The following is a 26,773-nucleotide window of genomic DNA, read 5'->3' as shown; positions in this document are numbered from 1 at the left end:
TAAACGTACAGTACATAAAGAAATTACTTTAAATTATATATACAGTGGTACCTCGATATACGAGTGCCCTAATACACGAGTGTTATGAAAAACGAGCCGCCGTGCGACCGATATTTTGCTCTGAGATGAGAGCAAGATTTGAGATATGAGGAAACGCACACTATACCGCTGCACACGATCCCAACATGCGGGGTGGATGTTGGTGTCATACAGTTTCTCCTACCTCAGACTAACATTTAACAAGAACAACTGAGGTAGTTTTATGGGAATACGAATTAATGGAACTTCAATTAATTTAAATGGGGAGAATTGCTTTGAGATACGCGAGAGAGATGATTGGCATCTAGTGCGTTTTTCAAGGCACTTTCTTCCACGCACAACCATTCTTTGGAATCAACTTCCAGCAACAGTATTTCAGAACTGATACGACAACATAACCTTCAAGAAAAAAGTATATTCCTTTTTAAAAGGCCGGCAGAACACCTGCAATGCCGCTGGTGTTGTGGGTGATCATGGACGGCGGTAGTTACTTACCATCAGGTGAGCCGGGTTTGCCCCCTGTGTTATAAAAAAAAAGAGCAATTTGACATACGAGCAAGGTTACGGAACGAATTAAACTCATATATCGAAGTTCCATTGTATATATATACATATTTAGGTATTTTTTAATATATGTATTTAATTAACATTTATCACAAATAATTTATACTTTGAAATACATATTATATGTTTTTATTACCTTTACCAATATAGCGCGTAAAGTAATTAAATTAGTAGATACTTATGGGAATTCTTTTTATCGTTTCTTCGACGCATATTGTTTTGGGAAAAAACATTTAGTTTCACTAATTAATGCCTATCAGTAGTTTTAATTACACCATACACTCACACACATACACTAGATAATTTAACATTATTTTCTCAAAAAAATAAATCCAAAAAAAATCGTCACTTGTAACAAAACAAGTTATTTTGATTGGAACTACTAAACTGATATTAATAAAATTATATATGAAATCAATCTGTAAGTACATCTTTTCAGATAATGTTTCAGAGTTATCAGGTAATATTTATTTATATTTTTGGAAAACGTACAGCTGAATTACAGTCAATACATAATCAAAATTATATCTATGTTAAGCCATGAATCGTTTTCACATTTGCGTAATGACAATGATAGGTTTTTATATATGCAAAACACATACATACACACACATACACATACATACACACACACACACACACACACACACACACACACACACACATATATATATATATATATATATATATGTATATATATATATATATATACACATACATACATACATATACATAAAAATGTAACTGAATTAAGAATCTCCATCATTTTGAAGTCTGTTGAAAATCATTAGCTCGCTTTCTTTGTCAGTCGGTTAAGAATATAAGGCAAATTACACGGCAACTTCGCGTCTCGAGGGGCGTACACGCAGAAAATGCGATTTTAATGTATTTTCTGTCACGTCCAAATCTCTGTTGAGCTTGTTTCCTTATTTTATGAGAAATGTCTGTCAGTGTGGTGAAGGTAAGTGTTAGATTTTATACTCTATATAGGTTAACTTAAGTTAGATTATCCATTCAATTAAAAAGGACAATACAATGGGGTCTAAACCTTTAAAATTTGATATCGTATAATGCAAAACTTATATTCTAAGGATCAATAGCATTAAATTAGTAATAGATTTAAATAAGAAATATAATAAATTTACGCTATCGGTATACACCGGCGGGGCACCAGTGAGAGATGATAGGTGAGGATGAAGCAGGTCAGCTAGCCCATCGAGACGAATTCAACAAGAATTGTTCACGATGGTTTCCAGGGGGAACGACGTGGAGGTCGACCTAATAAGGTCTAGATAAAATTGCTAGCAATGGGGCTATCAAATTCCATTGCTAACAATCCCTTTCCCCCCTCTTTAAGCAGGTTGTGTCAATTATTCGTTTGTTCACATAAAGTTTTCCTTAATATCTCATTATAGTTATATATAGATGCACTCACGGATCCTCTAGCCAGGATCTCAAGACAGTAGGAAAGCAAATTGCCTTCATTTGTGTAATTGGACATTTAATGTTTTAATCATTATGCCTGCCCATCAGGAAGATTCAGAGGACCGTTTTTACTTTTAATTAGTTTCCTATTGTCTTTCTACTTGAAGTACCTGAAATGACAAATAAGCTATTTATTTGAAAGTATTTTTAATGTGTAACCTTGGATTTGGAAATTCTAAAGTGACATTGTGGCGTTTTTTTTTTAATATTTTACTAAACTGCCCGCTGACGAAATGCTTTCTTACTGTACTGGGTTGACTGGAAGAGATCTCTGTCAGAGATAAGTCCACCCTTGCTCACAACATTTATAAATACATTATTTTATATGTAACTTACAAGTGCAATAAAGAATATATAATATATATATATATATATATATATATATATATATATATATATATATATATCGGTTATTTAGTGAAATTTCATCATCATCATCATATCAGCCATTAACTGTCCATTGCTGATTATACACCTTTCCCTATTGGGGGGAGGGGGTTTACCAGTAGTCCATTAACACACAAGTAGGCAACCGCAGTTAGGCTTTGGTGATGTTTTAAGTGGGACGCTGCTGTTTATCCGACGACCATTGAGTTCCCTTAGTCGGCTCTTACGACACCCACGGGGAAGGAAGGCGATTTCCATATCACTGGTTATTTGATTAGAATTATTTTATTCAATTCCGCTATCATTCGTATGTGTACGACTGCCAATACTTAAAGATTGACTAATATTACATTGTAGAGGGTCATAAGGGTATAAAGAAGTAAATTTCTTCAAAGGCAACAATATTTTTGTACATACATCTACCATATATGTCACGAACACTATTTTAGGAGAACAAAATATAAAAAAGAAAAATAATATCCACTTTTACATATATGGCCAGAGTTAAATTTACAAATCGTAAATAAATATAAGTTTGTAAAATTTCCGTTATATGTATATATGGTCTAAAAGAAGTTTCGTTGAAATTATCCATATGTTAATACGTGAAGCAAAAAATTTGTACTCCTTTTTACGAAAATTGGTACACTTATAGTTTATATAGAAATTGAGTGCAGATTGCTAATATTTCTTTTAAAATTTTGCAAATACAAAAAAAATGCATTAAATCAATAAAAAAAAAAAACATTATAATTTTGGAAAGCCTCGTTTCCTAAATTGACTGGACCGAGAATGAACCTAGAACTTCATTTATTATCTAAAGAAATGTATCTATCGCTGTGCCATGGAGCTCGTCGCTTATATTTAATTAATCAATAACATTTTTCATATATTTTCTATTGTCTGGAAGAGATTGCTTTAGCGATAAGACCGCCTTCTCTGCTCCTTATGTGTAATATATACATACATACTGTTTTATATTATTCTTTAAGTGGTGCAATAAAAAGTAAATAAATAAATAAACTTCAACATTTAGTAGAACTTTCAAGGACACGACCTTCAGTAATGAAGTGAATGAAGAGAGAGAGAGACAGTAGAACTTTATGACTATTAATCATTTTGAAAATATAAAATTGTCGACGGTAATGCAAATAATGTACGATTTAATTATAGGAATGTCTGGCGAAAGGTCGCGCCGTGATCCGCAAAATCCCAAACTCGTGGCGACCTACCTAGATTTAATTACACCCGGCCCGGGTCACGTTTAAAACAGTGATTTTACATGTATCCTTAAATGAACAGCAATAACTGTTAAGTAATGAAATAATGTTTGACTGAGTTACTATTCTTACTTACTTATTCACGAGACGCAAATATCTACGTCTCGTGAAGAAAATGAAATGAATAGTTAACCGTCCACTGTTAAACATAAGTCTTCCCCATAAGGTGAGTTTTGCCAGTACTTGCCACGCTTGTCAGGCGGGTTGGCAACCGCAGTCAGGGCTTTAGAGATGTTTTAAGAGGGACGCTGCTGCCCATCCCTCGTCCTTCTTAAGCGACTCTTACAACATCCACGGGAAAGGAAAGAATGGCCTATTCTAAGCCAGGAGTACACAGTGATAATAACATTGCTGAGTATAAATAATAAACTTTATGATTTGTGATACGACGTATATTTGCAACTCCTTCTTAATATTTGTCTACCACTTCAGTGCCGTAGAAAATTATTCCGCGAATTAAGTAGATGCCTATGAGGAGACTGCTTAACAGTACGGAATTTGGAGAATTTAATAGGATGGTGCTTTGCTGTTGTGAACCAAAATTACGAGTATATACTTGGTACCTAATAGCAAAGTGTGTTGCGTTGTAGTGATCCATATAGGCAATGAAATATGTATTTAAGTAAATATAGGAAGACAAGTAGATTATGTTTCGAATATACGGTTTGAGACGTTTTAAATTTAATATTGATTTTGAGTTCTGAATAATCTCGGTTTTATATTTTAAAATTTACATCAGGTTATCATTTGGTTGCATTTTTTTATGTTTGTTACTTTATAACTCCGTCAATTAAAAATAGATGTAGAAAATTCTTTTTTTTTTATCTGAAAGGATATATTTATATATTAGTTCCATAGAAATTTTATCAAAATCGGTTCAGTAGTTTTGTTTTGAAATGGAAATAACTGGTTTTGCCGTAATAGAAGTTTTTTTTTTTATAGAACACGATCTAAAATTACTGTTTTTCGTAAAGTGCCATTTTTCAAAAGTAACAATTAGAATTTTGATTTGTAATATTAAAAAGTGACTTCAATCAACATTACAAAATTAATAATAATGGTTTCAACGCGTAAGAAAATTCTATGGAATGTAAAAAAAATAAAATAATTATCAGAATCGGTTCAATATTGATAAAGATATCGCGAAAAATATAAGCGAATTAAGAATATTTTGTAAATAGCACATATTTAAAATGTGTTTTACATTAAAAAAAAAAAGTCGAAATTGACTGATAAATTAAGATATATTCAAATTCAAATTCAAATTCAAATTCAAATTATCTGTCAACAATCAATCATCTGATACAGCCCTGTAATAATATAATCTTTATTACGAACCAAGTTGCGGGTGGAGACAAGTATTATAATAAAATTGTAACTAGACAATATCTAGCGATAGCAGGTTTTTAATGAAAAAATAATATGAAGGGTCTTAATATGGGCAATAATAATCAAAACAATATATATATATTTTTGTATTCTTATCTGCTTATACGTTTATTCTGGCGTTACGAATCACAACTATACCAAATTGAATGCAATTTTCACAGATGCGTGCTGTAAAGTTTACTAGAGGGAGACTTTGTACAAAAGTCGATTGCTTGGATACCTCCGTCCCATTCGTGTTTCAACTGTGAAGCAGCTGTGTTTGCATGGCTGTGTTTCGGTTTGAAGACTGGGATATGGCGTGAATTTACTGGCTACAGAGAAATAACACCTGAGTCCTCAGGAATGGCAATGGGTGGGGTGTATCATGGTTGAAACAGTATACTCTGTTATGTCCATGGTACGGCTCATGTTTATAGGCGACGGTTACCACTTTCCATCAGGTGGGCCGTCAGCTTGTTTGCCATACTAAGTTGTATAAAAAAAAAGTCAGTCATTAATTGTCCACTGCTTAACAAATAGGCCTTCCTTAGACTGCCATAATGAGCGGTCCCGAGCCTCCAATGCATATGAGGTCGTCGGTCCATCTAGTGAGGAAGGTTGCTCTACTGCGTTTGCCTGTATCGGATTGCCATTCATTGGGGTTGTTGTCGATTCTTCGAGCTATGTGACCAGTCTATTGCTACTTCAGCTTGCTTTTTATTATTATTTATATAATTTACATATTAATATTTTATGCATAAAATTCGCATATACGACTTCAAATTCTATTAAAGCTTCCCGCGTACTACTCGAATATGGTGCTTACATTTTACAGTAGGTATTGTAAACAACCCTATATTAGTAGGGTTCTCAAAAGAAATCCTTGTTGTATCAGCCGTTAAGTGTCCACTGCTGAACAAAGCCTTTCCAATAAGGGGGTGGGGGGGGGGGAGGTTTGCCAGTAGTTGCCACGCATCGCAGGCGAGTTGGCAACCGCAGTTTATTTTTAGTGATTCCTTAACACGTTCACGCTGGGGCCGACTTTAATGTTTAATAAAAAAGCGTAAAATTTTCATTATTTCTAATAGCACAATCGAATACGTACCACCGGTGGTACGCGTCGCCAGAAAAGACAGTCTAGTGCGGGTCACCGGTGGCCTGCGCTGGCGTGAACGTGTTAAAGGCGGACGCTGCTGCACATCTCTCCACCATAAGCTCCCTTAGATACCTTTTACGACACCTACAGGAAACGAAGGGGTGACATAGATGCTTGGACTTACGCGGCTAAAAAACACTTATTAATGTTAAAAATTGTAAAAGTGTGTTTATTTCTCATTTCTATTGCTCTGTCCTATTTGTGTTTCGGTTTGAAGGGTAGGATATGGCAATGAAATTACAGGGTACAGACATATAATACCTTAGTCGTCAGAAATGGTAACGCATGAGGAGTATCATGGGCGTTATATATGCTGTGGCTAGACAGTAATTTTATATTTATCATTAATTTAACTACATGATCACGTTGATTTAATTTGCTTTCTTTTAAAACAGATAAATGTAAAAAAAGACATTATAAAAAACAAATCTTTTACAAAAATGTCTTAAAATAAATAATCAATTTTTATTTCTATCGGTACCCACCACAGTTTTGTACCAATAATTCGTTTTACACATGTTCATTTGATTTTCCCCCTCATCGCAACGTCAAATTCAATTGATACCTGATGCTGAATTTGAGCATCATATCATCATACCGTCACAGGCGGTAGTTACATGTTATTTTTATAATTATATTATAAAAATAATAATAATTAATATATATAATAATAATAAATAATAATTTTATTTGCTATTATTTCGGGTATAAAACATTATAATACATCTTATAAATTAAAAGTATTTTACAAAATTAAACTTAAGCATGCAAATATCGATAAGTTACAATAATTTAATTTTTTTATAAAGCTAAATATTTTACATAATTATTTTACATATTGTTTACATGTTATAATTTTTTTTTGTTAGTGTTAGAGTTATAGGCGAAAACATGATAAAAATAATAAGTACATTTTACTTCGTTAAATAAACTGCCGGGGCCCATGAAAGGGAAAGTGACAATAAAAGCAGATTAGTGGTGGATTCCATAAGAATTAATCAAAATGGTTTCCAGGGGCAACCGCGTTCACGACTTGATATCGCTTACAATGAAAAATAGATCCCCACTACTTACAATCTCTTTCCCTCTGTACGTAGAGTTTGCTCCACAACAGGGAGATTTAATTTTTTTATGCAACAACGGACCATCTGATGGTAAGTGGTAACTGTCAAAAATCCTATATATATATATATATATATATATATATATATATATATATATATATATATATATATATATATATATATATATATATATATATATATATATATATATATATATATATATATATATATATATATATTTATATATATATTTAATTTCGTAAAGAAAAAAACGTCATCAGTCATCCCAAATTCATATATAGCTAATACGGGAATAAACCCTATCGTTTTCAAAAAGAATAATTTAAATTGGCCCAGAATTGATGAAGATATAACGTGACGTATTGTAATAAAAAAAAAATAACACAAACGGCTTTCCTATAAAAAAAAAGTTATTCCAAAATAAATTGGCAATTTTTATTTCTATCGGTACACACCGCAGTTCCGTACCAATCATTCGTTTTACACATGTTGATTTGATTTCCCCACTCATCGCAACGTCGAATTCAATTAAGGCCGCTTTTGTTAGCGTTAGAGTTATCGGCGCTATATCCGAATTCAGATTGTAAGATTCTGACGTGACGCCCTTATATTTCAATTACGGGATTTAGTGTTGCTACTAATTGTTGGGTATCGATTATATTTATCAGTAATTTGATTGTTTGTATATAGTTTAATAATCGATAATCGAATCGATAATGAGTATAAACGTAATAATATGTAGTGTAATATATTTGATATAAATATAAAATGTGACATATTGTACAAATTTAATTTAAATCTATAATTTACATTTGCTACTTATTTGTAATTATTATTTGACATTGGCGTCTACTTATATTGAACTATATATATATAATATATATGTAATAAATTACTCGTAGATTGTAACTAAATTATAATAGTTCACGAATTATTATTATTTAATGTCGATAAGCATTATTGTTTTTTGGGAGAACTCGAAAATATTAAGTAACATTTACATAATTATTATATTATTTGTACTTTATTACTAAATAGCGCTGACATTGAATTGAATCAAATTTATTGTTATTGATTGATTTTTTAACATATAAAATTATAATATGATTTTATTATTACTAATAAAATAATTAACTCATGTAATGTTAAGTGTAATAACTTGTACCAAGATAATAATGAATTTGCACGCTTTAGACTATAAGGCGAACATTTGCACTTCACACTAAATCAATATCTGTAAAAACAATGATCTGACAAATAAATCAATCTATCTATCGATAGTTCGATACAATCGATTATTGTAATGTAATCAATTATAATAAACAATGTTGTTAATAATTATATAAGTAATTAATTAACAATTAATTAATTATAACGGAATAACAATATCATGTTCATTTATATGTATGTCTGATAGCGATTAAACAATTTAATTGGTATAACAATAAAATTGATTATTATTAGCGAGTAATTGTCAGTATTATATTTGACTGTTATTAGAACACAGTGTGGTCCCGGCATAGAATGGGCCACCTTGTGGGTATCCTAAGAGGCGACTAAGGGAAATTAATGGTCGAGTGATGTGCAGCAGCGTCCCTCTTAAAACATCATCAAAAGCCTAACTGCGGTTGTCGATCCGCTTGCCAAGCCTAGCAACTACAGGCAAAACCCACCAATAGGATGAGGCCTATGTTCAGCAGTAGACAGTTAATGGCTGGTTTTTAAGTTTTAAGTAATAATCCTGAGGTTCTGCTTAGGGTTAAAGAAAAGAGACAAAAAATAAGAACTATTGAGGACAGAAGGGAAAAAGGTTGGAACACTTGATAAGACACGACGAACTTATCAACATTATAATAGAAGATAAGATAGAAGGAAGAAGGGGAAGAGGGAGACCAAGGCATAGTAATATCAGGCAGATCAAGGAAGGAGTTGGTGTCGTGTCGTATCAAAAGGTGAAGAGACTCGCAGAAAATCGTAGTGAGTGGCAAGAGCTACACTAACAAGAGCGCAACTCTTAAATAGGATAGATAAATAGATCGATTGCATATAGATTAATATTAATTAAATCGATAATATTGATAAGTATGATGACTATCGATTATAAAGCGATATTAACCAGATTTAGTGATATTGATGAAACGACAATTGTTTTTTTGAGTGATTGAAATTCAGAAGTATTTTATTATATCCATTAATCATATCTTGATAAATTATCATCCATTTTCACGTTATATCCTTATTCCGTTATTGGTAGTTTCAACCTTGTCTGCCAAATTCGTAATACTTGTTCTCATAGGAATTTCAGGAAACCTTTTTAGTCCTTATCCATAGGTAGATATGGTAAATTAATAAAAAAAATCTCATGACTGTAATCCTTGTGCGAGTAATCAGAGTCGGTACCGTAAATGAGGAAATCCTGTATAAAAATAATAATCCTTTTAAACTTTTTTTTTTGAATTTATTTATTTAACACTCGCTTCACTTCACTCATTAATTGAATCTTTCATAAATTCCTTGGACTTAATTGAAGCAATACAAATTTTATGTCACTGTCACTTTGTTGCCATGCTTAGCAGGCGGATTGGCAACCGCAGTTAGGATTTAGAGATGTTTTAGGAGGGACAATTGCTGCACATTCCTCGCCCTTCCTTAGTCGACACCCACGAGAAAAGAAGGGGTGGCCTATTCTATGCCGGAACTACACGGTACGTATATTATACATAAGTAACGGGAAATTAATGAACTCTCTGTGTTTTTGTCGTTTCCGACAATTGTTTCGATTTCATCCTGAAGACGTCTTTAGGGGACTTTTGGTGCTTTGCGTCACAACGTCTCGCTTTGTACTGTGACGTAAAACAATTATCTAAAAGGACAAAAACACAGTGAGTTAACAAATTTTCTATTTCTTATATACATAGATATTTAATAAAAAAAAAATAACAAAAGTATCAAAAATATTTTAAGATAATTTTGTATATATAGTAACAGTTCACATCACTAGACATCAAAGACAAAAATAATAATGCTCCACTACATTCACATCTGACCCCGTTCAGTTAGTTTCTCAAACTACGTATTAATAAAGGAAATAATATTAAGCTCGCCCATTCGGCATAGTTTTATCTAGTAGCTGGTCAGTAGGATAGAATTTAATTAACCGTTGTGCAGTTGGAAGCCTCTTCCCTCACCGTGATGTCTATGGGGACGATAGTGTTGTGTGGGGTTAGTCATAAGAGGTTAAACTATAAATCGACAATAATATTATAAACGTTTGTTATATTTGTAACACTTTAATAATTTAATTAATCCCTATGAAATTTGCTATACAGTTACAATATGAAAAGGACATAGGTTACAGTCAGTGAATACATCCCGGTAAAAAGCTTATATCCTTTCCGTGACCACATGCGGACGAAGAAGGACGGAGTCGAGGGTAAAAGTAATAAAGTAACATTTTAAGTGGCTTTAAATAGAAAAAAGCAATTCGCCTGTGATTTCTTAACTTCTTATTTATAAAAGACGTTAAACCTCCCAAAAACCAATTTTAGCTATTGAACTATTTGGTTACTATTTTCTCAGTTTGAATAAAAGAGAGAAAACACTGTAATAGTTAAAATAAGTTTATAGGAGGTTATTTTTTTTTATAAATAAGGTGATTATTGTGTAAAAAGTTTATCAATCTTTATTAATACGTAAAAGTTTGTTTGTTTATTTATTATTTCTTAGTACTTTAAATATTTAGTGACTTTTTAGAAATGTGGCATAATCATAATGTTTGGGATAGATATTATAATCGTGGGTGAAAAGTAGTTCAAAAGTTTTTAGTAAAGATTTTTTTTCGATAAATAAAAAAATATAGGTTGTATATGAGTTGATAGAATGTTATTTCATAATTTATTTACTTTTTGGGTGTAAATAAGAACATAAATATATGTAAAGGAAAATAATAATGTAACTTACATCATCAATCACAAGTTACGAGACAAAATAAATAAATAATGAAAGCTGCTCTTGAGAGCGCGATACACGCGAGAATAGTAAAAAACAATATTTTAGTAAATTACTATTGAAAAAAATATATGATTATTCAATTAACAATTAGAGTACAGGTAGTAGTGGGGATTATTTATTTATTTATTAATTTGTTGTTAAATATTTTAATGAACATTTTTACATTATGAATAAAAAGTAAAAATAAATAATACTTATTAAACGCTCATATCTCATAATATGCACCACATGATTCCATACAATGATTCACCACTCACTCTCCTTACATAAGTTATAACCCCTCGTCATACTTAAGTTACAACTTGGATTGTGGGTCAGCCTCTGTCTTGGGGATAAATATTGGAGAAATAGGATTATATTATTGTCTTACTATATCCATATGTGGCTTTTAATTATGTTTTCATACGTGATGTTGAGCTTATTAAATAAATAGGTATTTTTTCTTAGAAATATTGTTAAAATGTGAAATTCGTTTTCTATTATTTATTTATTATTATCATCATATCAGCCTTTAACTGCCCACTGCTGGACATAAGCTATTCAAGGGGGGTTTCGACAGTAGTTGCTATGATTGGCAGGCGGATTGACAACTGCAGTTAGGGTTTAGAGATGTTTTAAGAGGGACGCTGTTGCTCATATCTCGCCCTTCCTTAGTCGCCTTACGACACCTATGGAAAAGCAAAGTGTAGCCTATTCTATGGCGGGACCATACAGCCATAAAAGAGAATTTTTTGTAATTATCAAATTAAAATATTAGGTTAAGAGAATTTAGATAATTCAGATAAATAACACTACAGAATCCGTCTATTGAGCGTTTCTGTCAAATAATAGTTTTTGTATGTTTTTATCTTATTCAAAGTTCGTGGTAAATATATGCTTTGCATTCCACGTAATTCAGCTGAAATTCATCAGCCGAGTGGCTGTGTCATGCCGTCACCGGTGTAAATTAATTAGCCTCGGTCGCCCGGCTCCCTTGGGCTAGAATTAAGTGACGGCGGTGTTATTTGTTCAATTTATGTAATTGGATACTATATTAGGTATATATAAACTAGCTGCGACCGTAACTTCGTTTGCGTTGTACTGCATTTTTACGCACCATTTGGGTTCTATACCCAAAGTATTTTTATCCTATTTTAAATATAAGTTCTATAAATACACACATTGTGTGTGTGTTTGTGTATTTATAACACACACAAACGCGCGCACGCACGCACGCACGCACGCTCGCACGCACGCACGCACGCACGCACGCACGCACGCACGCACGCACGCACGCACGCCCTCGCGCGCACCCACACACACACACACACACACGCACGCACGCACGCGCACACACACACACACACACACGCACGCACAGACGACTACACGTGCTCGCGCGTGTTTACGTATACACACATATATACTATTTGTAAGAGAGGTAATTTAATATTACTCACATTTAATTAAGTTGCACTAAAAGTATTTTAAATGCTATAAATCTGAGTATATGTGCTTATATTAGATATTATAACATCTTTTATAAATATCTAAGTCAAAGGAAGTTATTTAATTATCAATTGAGATACAGGTTTGGCTTAATTGGGTGATATAAATAGATTAGATACATTTATTTGCTAGAACATTCGTTTTACGGTTTTTATTATAAAGTCCAAATGTTAGTAGTAAGTAGTTTAAGGCAGGCAAATTTAGTAAAGATTAATAAAAAAAAAAATGGTAAAAACTTTTATACTTATAGTGCATTTTAATCCAACTATTTCAGTTCATCTGTCCGTCACGAATCTATATCTGAGCAACTAAATACTAGTAGATTGAATGTTTCAATTTGTTACTAATTTCGTTTGGAAATTATTCCTGCGGTAATTTCAGTAAAACTTGTTTACTTTTTCATTAAACTTCATTGAAATAGTACAGTTTGTGCAAAGTAAGTCAAGAGAAGTTTATTTGAAAACCGTTCTTATTATGGATAATACTCTTACCTTTAAGGTTAACCGCTATGTTGTTACTCTACAAACTCGCGGTTGCTTACCCAGCGATACTGTTAATAATTATCCATGCCAAGTTTCTAGACGCTGCGAGGCACTACTAAATTTAATAATGGAACATTTCATTAACGAAATTCCGTTGCAAACAGGACCTCTAAAGGCGCATCCACGCAACCATATTTTATTAAGGTATTACTACCGATTTATTTTATAGAAATTGCCTATAATTCTTTTTTCAATTAATGTAATAAAAGGCCTTTAATTCTCTGTGGCTTGCCGTGTGCCTTTCGGGAAATCTCTTCTGAGTGATCACTTAAGTTATATCAGCGACTAAATATATCTAGACGTTAGGCATAGGTAATACCGGTAGCGCTGGGATATTTATATTATATTGAGTTTCTCTGGGCACTGATGTCGTAAAAAAGCTCATCACCCATTATAGATTATATATAGGATATTTAAACTTAATAGAACGTATATATTAGAACACCATTCGCTGTTAAGTCTGCTTAATGTACATGTATTTATAAATTAATATTGCTATATATTATTACTCATCCCTACTAGATATATAGTTATCAAAATTATTGTATTACCTGTAATTAAAATCATTAGACATATTTTTAAAGTAGAGATGTATACCAAGAAAATTAAAAATTTTTTCTAAAGAAATATACTCGTATAGAACGAAAAACGATATCTGAATTATTTGGACACCGTTATAATTAAGTAGGCATGTACGATATCAGCACTATTTTGATATCTATATATTGTATTTATCTGAATATATATACCAGTCAGATATCTACGAGTATATTCATTTCGATCAGATTTTTCATTTTGGTATAATATATTGGATAACCGATTTGTAATATATCAGTCATTGAGTTAATATATAGATACAACATATATATATACACATTGCCTACGCCTAAGAAGCTGTTAGCTGGATATGTCATATTATCATGTCAGTACATCTACATATAATCATATCTACATTCGCTATTAGTACAATTCTTAAAATGACAGTAATAACTGATTTCATTATTTACCTTAATTTTTAAATGGATGAATGGACAGAGGGATATAAAGGATATATTAATACGTATACTTAGTTTGACTATCAATCGGAACATTTCCACTACTCGAATAAATCTTTAAAAACAACATTCGAAATTCTGAGACAAAAAATAGTTGAATTGAATTTGCAACCAACCGTTGCTTGGAAAGCTTCGAACTTATTCCGGCCAAGTATGCAACTATAAATTTGAGCAAGTGTATACTTCCACTTGTAATTAGTGACATGACAATATGTTAGAGGAGATTTGTTGAAATTTGCACAAAAACCTGCGTCTGAAAGGATCGGACCGGACGGTGTTCTATATATATGTGTGTATGTATATATATATATATATATATATATATATATATATATATATATATATATATATATATATATATATATACACACATATATATATAGAACACCGTCCGGTGTTAAGTTCACCATATGTACATTGTATCACTGTGCATTAAAGTTTAAATAAATAAATAAATAATATCACTATCATATCATACGTTAACTGTCCAATGCTGTACATAAGCCTCCCTCATGAAGGGGAGTTTTGTCAGTAGTTGCCATACTTGGCAGACAGGTTGACAACCGTAGTTAGCTTTCAGTGATGTTTTTAAAAGGGATACTGCTTCCATACCTCGATCATTAAGTTCCCTTAGTTCATCTCTTACGACACCCACAGGAAACAAAGGAGTAGTCTATTCCACACCGGGACCACACAGCCACATATTAGGTATATGAAACATATTTTGCCTTGGTTGAAAATAATTCGTCCTAATAATTTTAATAAATACTTTTTGAGAATTTGACTTTCAGCCTTTCAGACTTTCAGCCGTCTTGGTCTTAATTTTTCTTTTCCTCTTAACATGCAGATTTGCAAGAAGAAAACTCGTAACGATTTCTGTAAACTTCTTTTAATAGCTATCTAATTAATTTTTGTGTATAATTACCTATTTTAATCACTTTCAAAACAGCTAAATGTTATCACAGAACCATTATAAAATCTCGAGCAGTTAAATTTTAATTTGAAAGAGGCTGACAAAAATCCACAAATGTTTAAAACGAATACGTCAAGTTTTTTAAAAGTTTCAATAGGGAATAACTAAATTTATAGCAGCCAACATATAGATCAGTGAACTTTGCCAATACGTTTGGTAGTAAAACAGTACATAAAATATACCTAATGTTTCTCTGCAGTATCCACTTATTACAGAAACGCTTTGCTCACACTGAAAATGGTTTCTTCTATTGAACAGAATCACATACTGTTGTATATGTTTTCTTTTATATTCAATAAATAAATGTATATTTATCAGATCGATAAGGAAAAAGGGTTTTAGCGGTAAATTCTAATTACGAGTACCCGACTACGGCAATTGAAAAAGGAGGGTAAATAATTTACATGTAATGTTTATTTCAAAGTACTATGTAGTTATACTCCATACTAGTACATTGGAACAATGGGCATAATATTACATTTTATACTTATATATTTCACTCAACAAGCCGGTTTTCGTTCAGGATTTAGCACAATAGACCATATACAAACATTAGAACAAGTAATAGAAAAATACAATGAATTTAATAGACCTTTATACCTAGCATTTATAGATTATAATAAAGCCTTTGATAGCATTAGCCATAATTCTTTATGGACTGCCCTGAAACAATTTAATGTAGATCAAAAATACATAAATATTTTAATATACATATACTCAAATAATTATAGTCAAGTTAAACTAGAAACTAAAGGAAGTAAAATAAAAATAGAAAGAGGAGTTAGACAGGGGGATCCTTTATCACCTAAATTATTTATTGCTGTATTAGAAAATATTTTCCAAAACCTAAACTGGAAAAATAAGGGTATAAAAATAAATAGGTGCTATTTAAGCCATCTTAGATTCGCAGATGATATTGTTGTACTGGCTGAGACAGCTAAAGAATTGGAGAATTTGATATATACTCTAGATCAGGAAAGTTTCAAAGTAGGCTTAGAAATGAATACTACAAAAACTAAAATAATGACCAACAGCTTAAAAATACCAATTAAAAGAAGGGAAAACAACATAGAATACGTAGATAAGTACATATATTTGGGTAAACAAGTATCATTTAACAAAATAAACAACGAAGAAGAAATAGGAAGAAGATGTAACATAACATGGAAAAAATTTTGGTCCCTTAAAGAAATTTTAAAAGGAGATTATTCTATAAATATGAAAAAAATTGTATTTGACACTTGTCTTTTGCCTTGCTTATTATATGCTAGCCAAACATGGATTTTTACAAAGAAAGTTAAAGAAAAAATTACAACAACACAAAGAACTATGGAAAGAAGTATATTAGGATTAAGAAAAATACATAAAATTAAAAATGAAAAAATCAGACAAAGAACTAAATTAACAGATGCAGTCACACATGCTCTACGTATAAAATGGCAATGGGCGGGTCACATCTCACGATTTACTGATAATAGATGGACGTTTCAAAGTACGAAATTGACAGGACCACGAGGTAAGAGGAACGTTGGAAGACCAATAAGACGGTGGACTGATGATATATTAGAATATACAGGAAAAGACTGGTTTATGATAGGCAGAAACAGAGAGTTGTGGAGAAAGATGGAGGAGGCCTTCACCCAAAGAGGGGTCCATATCCAAGAATCGAAGAAAAAATTACACTAACAATTAGTTATTAAGAAAAAATATAAAATAGATTAGATACTAACAATACTGTATATATATTAGGAATATGGAAATAAATAAAAGGCTTTATTATTATTATTATTATATATTTCACTTTGGGTTTTTTTTACAATGGGTGAAAATGGCATAGCAACGGATACCCTGCGGAGCACCAGTGAAGGGTGATTGATGAGAATGAAAACAGACCAGTTAGCTCATCATGATGAATCCATTAGAAATTAACCATGATAGTTTCCAGGGGGAACCGCGAGGAGGTCGACCTGGTTGGGCATATTGCTAGCAATGGGATTCTCAGTCTCCATTACTAACAATCCCTTTCCCCCCAACTCACTTTGAAATTACTGTAATGCCATGATTGTATATTTTTATGTGCAATAAATTAAACAAAATTAAACAGTTTATAAAGTGTCCTATATGCTAGGATAGCATAGTTAGTTATGATATGTGAAAGTTTGTAACAGTGGACGGATGGATGTTTGTTAGGCTTTCACGCATAAACTACAGAATGCATATGAATGGAATTTGGTGTACGGGTAGATTATATCCTTATTTAGCATATAGGACATTTTATGCATTGATTCACGTGGACACAGCCATGGGATTCAGATAGAGATATAAATGTTGTACAAATTGTACAAAACAATTTTAAATGAGGATATATTTTTTTGTTACATAGTTTTTAAGGCGTGATTGTTCAGTAAGCGAAATTTATTTAAAAAAATAATAATTTTTGTTACATCGGTGATTTAAATATGACTTTCAAATCAAGTTTTCCTTTCAAATCTGTCTGATGTTTTTTCATCTTGTTTTTAATTTTATAATACAGGGGGAAAACTGATGGTAAGATAGCCACTACCCATTAGCCACCATTGGTTGAACCGTTATGGCAATAAGAGAAAACAAACAAACCCAATTTCACATTTATGATACTAGTAAAGATTGCAGTAAAATGACAGAATAAATAGTAATACAAGTAGATACCAACAGCCATACTGTTTATGAGAGGCAGGTAGCCTCAGTTTTTAAATTAAGTGGATTTAGTTCTGGCTTCACTCCAATACAGTAATAACCGCATTACAAATAAGTGTCCCACGGAGCTGGTTCGGAGGGGACGAACGCATCTCGTATGTTCTAACTAAATTCGGAAAATACAGATTTGGCAACGAAACTCGTTGGAAGCATACGTCAAAAGTAACTAAGTTATTAACTTCGGTTTATGTAATTGTTATATACATATTTGAAAGAAAGAAAATAATGGAATTACTTACATGCAAAAACTGCAAGCCTAAATAAAAAAAGTGCGATTCGGACTTTCGCAACGAGGGTTCCGTACAAAATCATCAACTTATTTTTTTTTTGTGATTTAGGGTTTTCGGAGATTTTCCTTTATTTGTGCTACATGAAATGTAAAAGTCATGAATGTATGAAGTAATGGCATCTTGGTTAACAAGAAGTATATACGCTAAAGGTTTTAATTACCTTTGCGAATGTCAAAATAATGTCAAAATGGAACACAAACGGCCGTATCTTTTGAATGCGTCGATTTAGAAGCTTGATTTTCCACTGCTTTAAGAGATTGCAGACCTGAATACATGATATTAAATTAAAAATTCACGCGTTCCTAAGAAAAAGACACGAATGGAGGACGGACGGACGGACAACCAAGTGATCCTATAAGGGTTCCGTTTTTTCATTTGTAGGTACGAAACCCTAAAAATAAATGAATAAATTCTAAGTAGACAATTTTATTCTCCTAAAACAGTTATTTTAGTAGTGGCAAAAATTATAAAAGATCTACACGGGAGAATCCTTACTAATAAGAGTATTATAAACTATTTAATCTTTTCTGCTAATTCCGAGTGGATCAGTAAAAAAAGTATCCTATGTGATAAGTTAGGATATAACCTGTGAGTAGGTGTGTGTGTGTAGGTATGTGTAGGTACATGGGTACTAAGACTCATTCAAATCCGCGAACATTAGCAAAATTATCTCTATTACTATAAACATTAAGTGTATAATCGAAGCTGAAATATAATTTAATATTATCATCATCTTATCAGCCTTTAACTGTCCACTGCTGAACATAGGCCTACCCAATAAGGGGGCTTTTGCCACTGGTTGCCTCGTTTGGCATGCAGGTTGGCAACCGTAGTTGGGTATTTGCTGATGTTTTACGAGGGACGTTGCTGCCTATCCCTCGATCATTAAGTTCCCGTAGCTCTTACCACATTCATGGGAAAAGAAGGAATGGCTCCTCCATTGATGTCAGAACCACATGGCATAATAGTACAAATATAATGTATAGACAACATGAAATTACTATAATGAACTATTTTATAGTTGGGTTAAATCATGGGTACCATAGAATTTACTATGATCTACAAATACAAACATTATCACTTTTATTCACAATCAGGTAAATATGGCAAGAAAAAATATGTGTTATATATTTGTCAGATTTTTTATTACGTTGTCACTATTTGTCAATGACTATAAAGCTTAAAATTAGCTTGGAAATATAAATTTACATATTTCAAAAGTATATCTCCTTAACAGATTTTAGTGTGATCTGTACAGCATAGAAAACGGTTTAAATAGAGAAGAAACGACGTTAAAGACGCAGTTCGTTTGAGAGAAATTAATCGAATATAAATAGTTATAGCTGCATATTTTAATATAAAAATGCAAGACTTCGTTATGCTAGTTCAGTCCTTTGAATATGTACTAGTGTACCTGTTAACAGCGTAACTGGAAGGTATTTTATTTTGTAACAGTTAAAAAGAAGGAATCTTCCCTTCCTTGTATATTTTTTTATTAGGAATCGTAACCCTGTCTGCGCTATCGGTATACACTGGCGGAGCAGCAATGAGGGATGATAGAAAAAAAAAATAACAAATGAGGTAGTCTTGAAAAGAGTGAACGAGAAACGAACATTAATAAAAACAATAGAGAACAGAACAAGCAAAATGCTGGGTCACCTTATACGATATGACGATTTTTTAAAGAGCATAGTAGAAGGAAAATAGAGAAAAAAAAAAGGAAGAGGAAGATCGAGGAATAACTATATGGAACAGATAAAAGAAACACTAGGTGTCATGTCGTGTGTGAAGGTCAAGGATATGGCTTGGGATAGAGCTGGCTGTCAGAATATGCATGAATTAGTTGCATCGATATGAAGAAACTTTTAAATGAAAAGAAAGAAAAAATAAAGAAAATATATATTATATAAAAATTATTGGGAATATTATATTAAACGTACTAGCAGATCAACATACTTAAAGAAAAGACCCACTGATAATACGGGACTTTTATAATTCTCACGAGATTAACAGATTTAGCTATATAGAAACGTATACAACTAACTACCTAATAGTTACTTTATAAGCAAATATACGTAAATATATAAATGGTTTACATCTGAATGGTAAATGAAATGTTTAATAAATTAACATCTCGACTAGAGAGAATTGAAACAACCTTGAGGCGTTGTTGTTAAAATATTTATTCGTAACTGACTAATAAATGTAAGTCGTAACTTCAACTTTTGATTCTTCTCGACCTTTCAAAACTTGAGAAGTATCGTCCCTCATTAACTCTGATACAAAAGGAGGAATATTATAACTTTGAAACATTTGTTTGTGTGGGTATTTATGTGTGGAATCGTGGTTTTCAAACGAGTGTGTTGATTTTAATGTGTTTTACATTAAGGTTCATTTAACCGAGGCGAGTTTAAGCATATTTGTTAGAAATCAGAGCACTCGTAGTAGTTTGGCTATAGAATATCGATTGGAATTAATCAATATGTAATATTCTGGTTAAGATCTGATCAAAGTCGTACTTATTTATTGTTCTTTTCAATTTTAATTTCACTAGAGAATGTAGTTTTCTATTGTATGTATTGTAATTTTTTTCACCGCATAATAAAATTTCTGTTTTGTCAAAGGTTGACTGGGAGAGAATGCTATATAGTATAATATTAAGTCCGCCTTTTGTACCAGATATTTTTTTGTAATGTGGTCAATAAAGAATAAATAAATAAATGTTTCCTTTCTTGCTACAATTACACAACTGCTTGGGTTTGAAGGTTGGGATGTAATAGTAATATTACTGCGTGATGGACATAATATATTAGTCCTTATTAATGGTAAAGCAGCATCACATACTCCTCTGAAATGCGCAAGTTGTTGTTCATATTCATATATATATATTAAATCTTTGTTATTTTTACTGTCTTTTATACTTGTACTTTGTTTATTTATTTCTTATGGCAGTCTATGGCCATAAGAAATAAATAATATAGTCGATTATCATCAATAGATTCCAGACAACCTTTGGTTTGAGGTGAAAAGAATGAAACATTCTAAGTTGCATAAAAAAAAATATATATACAACTTAGAATGGCAAACAAGCTAACGGTCCACCTAATGGAAAGTAGTAATCATCGCCTATAGACATAAGCATGACATAACAGAGTATAATGTTTCTCTCATGATACCCCCCATGCGTTGCCATTCCTGAGGACTCAGGTGTTATTCCTCTGTACCCTGTAAATTCACTGCCATATCCCACCCTTCAAACCGAAACATAGCCATGCAAACACAACTGCTTTACGGTAGAAATTCGAATGGGACAGAGGTACCCAAGGAAACGATCTTTGTATGAAATCACCCTCTGGTGAAATATACGTACATACAACCTTGCAAATATCTAAATACTGTGACATTAGTATAAATGTAAAACATCTTATTTAAAATGCACTTGATTGCGAAATTGTGCGTTGCTTTAAAAGTACATTTGGGTTACGAGCCAAAACAAAATCAGAAAAGGTGCAATAGACTCGCAACTCGATTATATAACCATCTCTATTCCCGTATTGAGAGGTACAAAATAAATGTTTGCGTAAGGCGCCCGTTTCGAAATCAGTACATTCCTATTCAAATGATTATTGTGGTGGCTACGATTACATTTATTTCGGCCATTTCTGCCTGGTATCGTCTGTTAGAATATTCGTTTCCGTATCGGATTTTGCATAATATCGTACTGCGATATTCGTAGTGCGATCTTTGCGGATGTTTTGTTTGAGGTGTTTCTGTTTTTTGACATAGTTCGTTGTTGTATTTAGAATGAAAATTTTTTGTTTTTGGATATTTTAGTTTACATTTACTAGAGTTATCATCATCATTTTGATCACTATTGTTACTTTATTTGTATTACAATGTATTATCGTATGTGTATATATGTTTTTATGATTTGTTATTATTGAACGAATGAATGAGTATACTTTATTTGCATTATACAATATAGGAAATAAGCAAGACAATTTACAAACACAACGATACAATTGTATAAGTAGAGTAAGGCAGTCTTATTGCTGAGAGCATTATTATTAAGAGATGAACTTTTTCAGACAGAAAAACCTGCGATACTATTATATACCTTTCTATGATATTTTGTGCTAGCCCTTTTTTAAAGTTTGCTGCTATTTCTTATCAGTGATAGGTTTTTTTTATGATATATATTTGTATAAGTAATATTAATATAATGCATTTTTATGTAAGTATATTTAAATGATCATATTGTGTAGAAGTTCTCCACAGTATACTATTATAAGGCATAAGGCAGGGGGAAGCACAAAAGATCCGTATGGGTTGACGTGCATCGGCTTAGCTGACCCCATATGCGAATATAAGATAAGATAAAATAAGATACTATTATAAAATTTGTAAGTTAATATGGATATGTCTGTTTACTTACAATAATTTTCAATTTGGTCATCGTATATAATTACGTTTCTGTTATTCATAAGGTCATCTAGGAGAGATTACTTTATAGTATTAAGTTCGCTTTTTGTATCAAGAAATGTTTTTGTAATTTCATCAATTAATCCATCAATCCATCAACCAATCAGTCAATCAGTTAATAAATAAACCAATAAATAAATAAATATATAAATAAATAATAATAAGTCTTTATTTGGAACAAAAATATTAATTATAAAATAATTGATAAACGATAACATCCGCAGAAGTATAAAACAATGTTGGGATTATCAACGACCTCTTTCTCGTTGCAGGATAGTAAAACAAAACGTATAAGACGTATAGTTGATAATAAATAAATAAATAAATAAACGAATGAATAATTACCAGAGGGAAACTTCGTACAAAAGTCGATTGCTTGGGTACCTCTGTCCCATTCGTGTTTCTACCGTGAAGCAGTTGTATTTGCATAGCTGTGTTTCGGTTCGAAGGGTGGGATATGGCGTGAATTTACAGCATACAGAGGAATAATACCTGAGTCCTCAGGAATGGCAACGTATGGGGGATATCATGGACGAAACAGTATACTCTGTTATGTCCATGGTACTGCTCATGTCTGTAGGCGACGGTTACCATTTTCTATCAGGTGGGCCGTCAACTTGTTTGCCATTCTAAGTTGTATAAAAAAAAGTAAATAAATAAACGAATGAATGAATAAATAAATAAATGTCATTTTTAAAAGTTGGACGACTACTTTATCCTACTGAATTATTATAAATGTAAATGTAAGTAGATATTTTTGAATATTTCAATCACGCTTAAATGGTAGATTGAACTTGGTAAATAGTAATCACATGGATTTCATGCTCAATTAACAGTCGAAGCTTGTAAATCTACAGTTTATTTGTAATACATTTTGTTATTCCCATATTCTCGGATAGAAATGTCTACAATATGTCATTGCTATTTTTCATTCTCAGTATATCTTATCTTTTATTGTTTGTATTTATAATAAGTTTACTATTGTAATCTTATGGAGGAAACAATAAAGAGTATCTATCTATCGGTAACAGTGGATGTTACCGGTACAATCTTAATAAGCAAAAGTCTGGTGTCATGATGTTTATTCTGTTAATTTCCGACAAATTACTATGGAGTCATAATTATGTCAGTGTATGAGTGTCTTAAAAAGAGATTATTATTTATAATATTTAATATATATATATATATATATATATATATATATATATATAATTTATATCTTGATTAATTGGATCTACGTTATAATTAATTTAAAACTCTTATTACAGTAATTGAAGCCTATTACACACTAAACGATTACTTGAATGACAAAAGTGCATTATGTTAGTCGATCATGCATGCGCTTTTAACAACCATGTAATTTTAGACATAGTATAATACATTTAAATATATAGATATTTAAAAGAGTAACTGTTTCTTGTGGGCTCTTCTCAACAGATAACAACTTTCCGAACCCTTCAGTAGATTTAAAAAAAAATACGATTTAAAAGTGCTTGTAAACGAATCTATTTGAATAAAGATGATTTGAATTTGATTGATTAAGCGATTAAGATTTTTAAATTAAGCAAACAATCACTTGCACATTTATAATTTAATTAGAATTATATGTTTATACATGCTAAAGGACAAAAGCTGTAAAATAAACAGCTCGGGACTTTAGTATTGTTATGTTCAGACGATATTAAACAACTAAATAAATATTCAACTTATTAAATGTTATAAACGCTAATATTTGCAATCCAAATATGACCTAAAACCTTTATCTCATTCCTTTTGTATTATGTATGTAAGGCAGTTGTTTCACAGTGCGCTACTGGCGGTTGAAAGTGCGAGGTTAAAAAACTGTTTTATGTAAATACTAATAAAATTATTATGATATTATCCGACCAAATTTAATGAGTGCTCGCCACTGAAAGGGTAATATTAATAGACTAGAGCAGTCTTATATGTAGACAAAAATTATAATTGTGATAGACAGATGTTCAACACATGTTTTGACGTCTTACCACAAAATCAAGTCTAACTACTTTTTATGTTTTAGCAAAAAAAATCTATTATTAAAAATAAAGGATTTTAAAGCAATAATACACTTTAAAATCTACAGATTTTAGCATTAAAAATACCAATAAACTTTATTAGACTGACTAAATAATATTTAATCATTTAGGGTTTTGTTAAACACTGTTTAGGTAAACAGTGTTTTTAATCTTTTTTTGTAGATAAAAATGGGGTGATAAATTTAATGGCGCTATCTCTATACGCAGTGACTGATAATAGGTTACTAGAGGGAGACTTTGTATAAAAGTTGATTGCTTGGGTACCTCTGCCCCATTCGTGTTTCAACCGTGAAGCAGTTGTGTTTGCATAGCTGTGTTTCGGTTTGAAGGGTGAGATATGGCGTGAATTTACAGGGTACAGAGGAATAACACTCGAGTCCTCAGGAATAGAAACGCATGGGGGGTATCATGGGCGCAACAGTATACTCTGTTATGTCCATGGTACTGCTCATGTCTGTACGCAACGGTTACCATTTTCCATCAGGTTTCCATTCGACAGCATGTTTGCTATTCTAAGTTATTTAAAAAAAAAGGTGAGAATGTAGTCAGGACAGTTGGCTCGTAGTAATAAATTTTCCAGGTATCGAACAAAAGTTTCTAGGATGGACTGCATAGAAATCAACCTAACAGGGTATATTGCAATGGAGATCAATGAGACCGCTAGCTTCTGTTCATAATCCTTCCCTCCCTGTATATATAGATTAGCACATAGCTGTCGACCAATGGTTTCGGATTTAGTCTGTGATCACTCAGTCAGAGGGAGTAAATCGGATATTTATGAGCTTACCTGTTAATACTTTACCGTGCGCTCGCATTGCGGCTTTTTAATTTGCGGCCTGGATTGTGTACGGTTAAATCTGCAATCCAGTTAGTGGATATGTAATACATATTAAATGATTTGTAGAGAAATACGGACAAAATGTCGACGCTTTGTTGCTTTGCTGTTTTGAATTTCGGTTTAGGGATTTGAGATTTCAATACAGCTTTGATACTAATCAAATTCTCACTAATATTACAAATGTGAAAGTGTGCTTTCTTGTTACCTTTTATAGCCTTAACGGTTTAACTACTACGATATTTGAGATACAGGTACTTATATAAGATGAAGAAGTGTAGGTTATTTTTATCCCGGTCAGTGTACATATCCTGGTTACTTTTTTTTTATACAACTTAGAATGGCAAACAAGTTGACGGCCCACCTGATGGAAAGTGGTAACCATCGCCTACAAACATGAGCCGTACCATGGACATATCAGAGTATACTCTTTCGCCCATGATACTCCCCATGCGTTGCCATTCCTGAGGACTCAGATGTTATTCCTCTGTACCCTGTAAATTCACGCCATGTCCCACCCTTCAAACCGAAACACAGCCATGCAAACACAACTGCTTCACGGTAGGATCACGAATGGGACAGAGGTACCCAAGCAATCGACTATTGTACAAAGTCTCCCTCACATCACGAGTGAAAGCGAGTAATAAGTATAAAATAGAAGCAGGACATTGATTGACTGCGGTTTCAAGATCAAATCAAAGTATTTCTAAAATGTCAGTTCATGATTGGATCATTTAAACATGTTTGACACATGCTTTGTTCTTTTGAGTAAAAATACCGTCAAGTAAGAATACCGTCAAGTAAAAATAAGTAATAAAGAAAGTTATGACACTAGAGGGCTTAGTAGGATTAACGAACAGATGAATGACACAAATTTTTGATCCTACACTACTTTATTTCATGTGGAGCAGAGTAAGAATACAATGTATTATTTTCTTTT

Source organism: Galleria mellonella, unplaced genomic scaffold (genome assembly GCF_026898425.1).
Source record: "Galleria mellonella isolate WM207_F2 unplaced genomic scaffold, CSIRO_AGI_GalMel_v1 utg32, whole genome shotgun sequence".
Classification (NCBI taxonomy): domain Eukaryota; kingdom Metazoa; phylum Arthropoda; class Insecta; order Lepidoptera; family Pyralidae; genus Galleria; species Galleria mellonella.
This window is presented reverse-complemented; position numbering follows the sequence as displayed.